The sequence below is a fragment of the Chinchilla lanigera genome, unplaced genomic scaffold, assembly GCF_000276665.1.
Source record: "Chinchilla lanigera isolate Chin_1 unplaced genomic scaffold, ChiLan1.0 scaffold00016, whole genome shotgun sequence".
Classification (NCBI taxonomy): domain Eukaryota; kingdom Metazoa; phylum Chordata; class Mammalia; order Rodentia; family Chinchillidae; genus Chinchilla; species Chinchilla lanigera.
The window spans coordinates 28356324-28363583 of NW_004955417.1; the positions used below are offsets into that span (position 1 = coordinate 28356324).

The 7260-nt window shown below is 43.6% G+C and overlaps 1 long non-coding RNA gene across 1 annotated transcript; it reads left to right on the forward strand.

The window, feature by feature from the left end:
- Positions 1-38: 38 nt before the first annotated feature.
- On the forward strand, positions 39-4709 carry LOC106148195. The gene is made up of 3 exons (XR_001233413.1): positions 39-58; positions 4129-4165; positions 4370-4709. It is a non-coding gene; the product is annotated as an uncharacterized LOC106148195 (long non-coding RNA).
- The last annotated feature ends 2551 nt before the right edge of the window (positions 4710-7260 follow it).

The window sequence follows — 7260 nt, forward strand, 5'->3', positions numbered from 1 at the left end:
TCTCCAGCGTGCAGACACCCTCTGCACACTTCCTCAGCCAACTCTGTAGCTGACCATTGTAAGCCAAACTTGGAATTTCTTGTACATTTGTTTATCTTGTATTATATCTGTTCCTCTAGTAAACCCTGACTGATACAGTGGACTTTTTTCTTTAAGGGAAAATTGCAGAAAAAAATTTCTCTTATCTCAGTAATAAAGACAGAACAGATGTGAAAGGCAATGTTATTACAGATCCTGGTACCATTATATTATATTTCACATTATCCTTAATTTCTCTCACTTTCTCCCCACTGAAGAATACATTACATCATCTCCGTATTGAAGGACTGCAGGAAGCTATAGACATTTCTGCAAAGTTTTTGAAACTGGAAACAGCCATACTCATAAATCCATGGTGCTTAAAATGATCATGAGCTGTAAAATCTTACTGTAATGGTTCTGAGCATATAAATGAGAGTGGAATTTGCTGTAAGCAAGTTATTGCTGTACTGGCTCTTCCTCAGTGGGGCTGTTGGAGTCACTCACCACATATAAGTGGCTGCGTGTTTTAGCGAGGAATATGTGAATAGTATATTTCTTTATCCCCTTTATAGTGCAAAATCTAGATGCTCTCACAAGTAGTGATATATTTATCAGAATCATCAACACAGTAGACCAGTCTGAATAATTCTGACTTTAAATGTGGTTGGGGCCCCAGATCTGGCTAATTTTAAGAATAATGTAGGAAACTTTTCATAAATGCATGCATATACACCCCCACCCCTAGGAATTTTGAGTTAGTAGGTCTAGGAAGGAGTTTAAATTTTAGAAAGATTCCCAGATGTTTGTTATTAGCCAGGCTTTGCCCCGGTGACTCTGTGTAGCCATGTACTAACTCCACTGACTGACTGATAATCCACGTATGCAGATCTGTAGACGGATAATTGTATCTAAAATTTGTTTGCAACTTTATATTTACAAACTATGTTCTGGTGTCATTATGTGACCTTCATCATATCTGTTCAGGAAAGCAGGGAGGTTTAAGGCCACAGACCGAAAACTCAAGGAGGGCCTCAAGCTGAGGGGGTCGTGGCTGGTGGTGAGGGGGCGGGATTCCAGCCCAGGGCTGGCACCTTTCTTCTTCAGGAGGGCTCCAACAGCGCTTTTACTTCAGGCCGGGAGGGAAGGAGGCGACAGAGAAACAAAGCCACCAGTTTCTTTCTTTCCCTTTTTGAGAAGAAGTCATTTGTCTGTGCACCCAGGGAGGGAGTGACCCAGGACGCACAGTTGATCTGTTTGGGACAGGATTTCTTGACAATGGGGCAGGCAAGAGTCCCAGGAAATACCTGCATGGGCTTCAGGGAGTCTGTAAACCTTCCACAGTTACATAAGTGGCTGTGTTTGCTGATTGATTTAAAAATTTTATTTATTTATTTAAAAATTTTTATTAGTACATGTTTGCAGTACACAAAGACCGCTTTCACTGCAGGGGTTTGCTACCTGTACATGACACGTCTGAGTGCTTTTGCTGCCCGCTTCCCCACCCTCTCCCTCCACCCCCGGTCCTCTTCTTATCTGCAAAACATCCATCTCACTGTTGTATTTTACCTATCTTTTACTTTCCTGTAAAGAAGGATAAATTTGAGTCATCTGTAGGAAAATGGATGAACCTGGAGACCTCAATGTTAAGTGAAGTTAATCAGACACAGAAGCTTAAATACTTTATGGTTTCTCTTATATGAGAAATCTAAAGTGCAAACAAAGAGCAAAATAAAAGAAAGATGTTTTGTATTTAAATGTGGGTAAAATCTTAGAGATTTATGATGCTCTACTATGCTCATTCCACCTTATTGTAGAACAAAGGTGACCCTGATTTTATTTTGGAGCTTACCTTCCTCCTTTGATTCACCCTTTGATAGGCTACTGGCCCCCGTCTCTCCTGGCCCAAGTTGAGCCATGCGACCCACACTGAGTGCACTGAGCAGCCTTAGCCTGAAGTTTAAATTCTGAACTAAATGATACAAAGCTGAGGTCGCTTGGGATTTATTCATTCTAGTAGGTATTCGGAGCAGTTTCTGGAACTGGAACTCCTTGGAATTGCTTGATTTCCATGTTTCCCGTCAATTTGTCAGTCTTCCCTTTGTATTTGCGAACTCGTCTGTGTTAGAGCTTTAAAAAATGAGAGGAGAGAGGGAGGAGGAGGATGGAGAGAGAGAGAGGAAGAGAAAGAGAGAGAAAGAGGGACTAAGGGATCCACTTGTCTACCAAGTTCAAAATCTACAGGATAGGTCAGCTGGCAAGTGACCCAAGTAAGAGTTGACACTGCTGCCCAAGTCTGACCTGAGAGCAGTCTGCTGGCAAAAGCCCTCTCTCCCCTGGAAGATGTCTCAGTCTATGCAGTGCTGCTATGACATGGCAGCACACCCCAGGTGGTTTCTAAGGAACACAAGTTTACTTCTTGAAGTTCTGGAGGCCAGAAGTCCAAGGGCGGGGGTCACATCTGAGGAGGGCTTTCTGGCTGTGCCTCGTAGGATGGAAGCCAACAAGAAGACCACAAGGAAGAGCAGTGGGGCCTGAACCTCCCTTTCATGTGAACCCATTCCAGTGGCAGTGACCCCACTCCCAGGGCAATAGCATCAGCCCATGCAGCCCGCCCTCACTGCCTGGTCACCTCTCCCTAGGCCCCGTCTCCTCACGTTGCTGCACTGGAGGTTCAGTTCCCGCACATGCTCTTGGTGGACACATTCAAACCGTCAGAAGAGCTGAGATTTCTTTTCACGGTGTTTAACTAACAACATGGGGTCCACACCCCCATTACAGAGAGCAGTACGTGTCACTCAGAGTCTACTGATTTAAATATTATTCCCATCCCAAAGAAAACGTCCCCAAAAACATCTTTCATAGCATCAGGGAAGTCTTGAAGTTGACCAGATCCCTCATATGTTTCCCTAAATTGCTTTGGTTTGTGTAAACCAATAACAGTTCTGTGGCTTGCACCTAAGAAGCTCTAGAGAATGTCTATGTTTTCCATTTTCATTAGATCTTCCATTTAGTCAGTGACCCTAAGGATATTCACCAGCTGGAGTGACTGGGGAGAGACAGATGGTGGGCAAAGAGCTGAAGTGTGCTGTTACCAAACTCAGGCCTGGACACGCACCTCACGGAGGGTCGAGTGTCAGAGACTGGTGTTGGGGAGAAAGAGAGGCTGTATTCAGTGATCAAGAATGGAGAAGAGGAAGCGTTACTCACAGACAAGCTTTTTCACTCCCATAGGGCCGAGGGGGCAGAGAGAGAGAGAGGAGATAAATAAACAGGTGGGAGATAGGCAAGAAAGGGGAGGAGCATCCTCTCTCCTTTGGGAATATGTGGAGATCCAGGGCCACCGCTTTTCACTCCTTTCATTGCCTGGTGTTTGATTCCCAGAACCTGTAGGTGTCTAACCTTGAAGGCGAGAGAGAGACCTGGCAAGTGTAGGCAAGCTAACCCTATAGCATCGTTCTGAACACAACATTTTAAAAAAATGATCAACATGTCGCTGTGCAGCGCTGAGTAGAATCTGAGCCAAAGGCTAAGACAGCTAAGTGATGGACACATTGTGAAGGAAGAGATGCCAGGTATTTTCATCTCATCCCCGTCACCTCCTGGGCATCTGAAGGTCCAAGAAAAGAATCACTGTGTCTCCGGAAAAGTGGCCTTTCTGTCTCTGAAGAGTAACTCATCATCATTATCATCATAACCCACAAGGCAGAGGCAGCGTCTACAGCAAAGCTAGTGGGAAACTAATATAGTGCCGCCCAGCTGTGTGATCTCCAAAATGGGTGATTTTTAAGTTAATGAAGAGCGAGTGAGGCATGTAATTAGGGTTCACTTGAGAAACAGATATATGTGATTTAGCAGGTAGGCTTACGATAGCTGCCTGCATAGTGGGAGAGTGCAAAGGAGTCGTCTGTGTGCTGGAAATCAAAGGATCCAGTCCAAAGTCAAAGGTCTGGAGCTTACTTCACAGTCCCACGCACATCAGTATCAGGAAGCCAAGGGGTCTGCGCTGGAAGCTAGAGATGAATGTCTAGAGGCAATGGCGAAACCTGGAGAGCCTGCAAAAAAGCAGAAGCGAGACTTCCCTTTTCTCTCCCTTTTTCTTCTGTCCAGGCTACAAGCCTATTGGTTGGAGCCACCCGCATCCAAGGTGAGACTTCCTGGTCAGTGAGGCCATCCCCCAATGCAGCTGGAACGTGTAAGCCCACCAGCCGGGTGTTTCTTACTCCGGTTGACACCACAGTTAACTATCACATGAGGCCAGAGGGTTTCTTTGGGTTTCCCTCAGTAACCTGCTCTCTGTGGGGTTTGGGAGGTGGTGCGAACCTCAATGAGCCCTTCTTGCTCTGCACAGATTCTCCATCTCAGGGGTGAGGCGAATGGCCCAGGCAGAACTGAAGTGGACACGCCCTCTGCAGAGTCATTCTGGTCTCTTGACATTGCCTTTCCGAGTCTCATCTCATGTTAGCATGTGAAAGAATCTCTTCTTCTTTTGTATAAGAAGTGTTTGTGTAAATTAGTGTTTCTTGAAATGTGGGTGGGGCCCCCCTATATAGGAATCACCTGTGGAGCATGAAAACGCCTCATTCCCGTGACTTTCCTGATTTTTCCATGGTTGGAGAGCCCTATGTCCATGGAGGGCAGCTCTTTCTCAACCTTTAAAGAACAGAAGTAATTGATTGGCCTTACGAATAAAAAAAATGCACCCAACACTGAGTTCTGTCATCTCTAACTTAGCTTAAACCTTGGCATAACAATGATCCTGCCCCCGTCTCTAATTCCATCAAGTTATGGTGTCTACTGGTCATTCCCTTCAGCGTACAAAGATGTCAGAGCTGCAAAGATGATTCTCTTGACCCTGTATTCCTGTGTAGCTCCTCCACCACATCTCTGCTCCCCTTTTAGCAGAGGCTCTTGGGGGGACTCTTTATACATAGCTGTTACTTCGTATTCTTCCCTAGACTTTAATCAAGCTTTTGTTCCTATGACTCCAAGAAACCAATCTTACTAGGGTTTCTAAGGTTTCTTTTTCTTTTTTTTTTTTTTTTCTCTCTAAGGTTTCTAACAACCTGTGTTTTGTCAAACCTGAGAGTCAAATCTTATTTTCCCAGCAGCCTTTAACCCAGTTGGTCACTTACTTATTCTTGGAAAACTTTCTTTACTTGACATAACTGTTCTACTCGTCAAGGATCTCTTAATTCCTATTTTGTTGACTTTTAATCAGTTTTTCACTATGATTCTCTGAAACCTCTCTCCCCTCATGCCTCTTTCTAATTTCCATCTAACTCCGGAGGACAAGGCCTTCGACTGGAGTTAAAGCCAAGGTTGGCTGGCAGGAACTTAGTCCTCTATTTCTATTCTTTCTCTTTGTCTATCATGTTCCTGAAATAAAAGTTCTTTGCTTATAATTGCCAAGAAATCTTTTCACTCTTGATTCCATTTATTTCCCACTTTCTTAACCCAAAGTTGAATATTATTTCATCCCTGCTTAACTTTCTTTATAGTATTCATCACAATCTGAAATTATGTTGTTTATGCAGTGTTGGTGCTTCTGCGCCAGTAGAGAGACTGCAAGCCTTAACACTGTGGGGTCTTCGCCTCCCTCACTACTTTCTTCCCTGCTCCTGGAATAGTGGTCGGCATGTAGTGGGTGTTCAATGAAGTTATTTAATGAATGAATCTCAGGATCTCTACATGATTATGTTCAAAATGTTTCCTCTTATGTGCTTCTTGAAAGGAAGAGAAGAGGCAAAATTTAGTTATTTTTATTTCTGGGGAATTTTACTTTCTGTTTGATACATAGGATGTACTGATTCTCTTTAGGTGCATTCGATTTCTAATGAACAATAAAGACAATCCACTTAAAATAAATAAAACAGTAACACGCATTGCCCTCTGCTTCTCTGAGTGCTTATTTTTCTGTCATAGCACTTCATTGCCTGATGTCGGGTGCTCGTTTACTATGTTCTTTGAAACCTTCCTCTCACCTCATGGCTCTTTCTAATATCCTTCTAATTACTGAGGATGAGGCCTTCGACTGGAGTTAAGAAAGCCAAGGTTGGCTGTTGGGAGTGTCAGCTCTATGAGGGCAGAGACTGTGTCCGGTCCCCAGTTGTGTCCCCTGGTCCCAGGACGGTGACACTCAGATTCATTTCAGTTTTCACCCCAAACTTCCTGCTGAGTGAGGGTCTCTGGGATGCCAACCAGGAACGCTCCACAGACGATTCTTATGGACTTTGAAGTTTGAGAGCTACGGGGTCAAAATATCCATTACTAGGCTAACAAATATAGGGCTCCAAGTACTACTGCGTTTAGGGAACAGTCTCTGTGTTACTCTTTTAACCTAAGCTGCCCTACTGAAGAGCAAACTGAGAGATTGGGCAGTCTACGCAGGGCTGAGAGTGTCAGTGCTTCTTTCTTATCTCCCAACAGTTATGTCACCCCAGGCAGAAGGAAGGGCCTCCCTTCAGCCTCTCTCTTAGCACTTGCAACTGATGTGATCATTTTTCACTCTTTTATTCAGAATTTGAAAAGAAAACCTGTTGGGTATGTTAGCTATTGTAAATTACATTAGTCTAACCTATTTGTAAGCTGTGTGAATTTCAAATACTGAGCATCTTACAAGGTAGATGTGAACAGTGTATGACACCTGGACAGAAATAACTCTTGTTAAGAGAAAATGCTTTCAGAGAAGCTTGCTACCTAGTTTTGTTGCTCTGGGATCTGGGATTCTATGTACATAATAGCTAGAGGTGTTCTTTATCACCTTTGTGAGGCGTGAAGGAATTTTTGAGAATTCTTCAGCACATAATCTATAATGACAACTATTCACAACTCTATACAAACACACATCTCAAAGTAAAATGATTCCACTGTCAGTCTTCAGATTCTTTTCACTTTGAAGTTGCGTTAGTCCTTGTCCCTTAGCAATAAATGAACAGTCTTGGACCCTCTTCTTACCGTCTCCAAGATGTGTGCTTCCTGAGAGGGCTTGGTCTTAGCTTTTGCTTATGTATTCATCTTTCAGTCAAGTCTCTTAAGACCTGAATCTATCAGGGGGTTAAGATAGGAAGTTTTACCTTTCAGTGTATTTCAAAATTGCTGGTTACGGTTTTGTACGGTCCCATCAAGGTCTGGGCACCAAAATGAAGACGGGTATCCCTTGTATTGCCCAGTGCAAATGATTGTGATAGTTTAAAACAAATCTGCAAATTCTTTGACTCTTTTCCCACTGAACAGTGGACT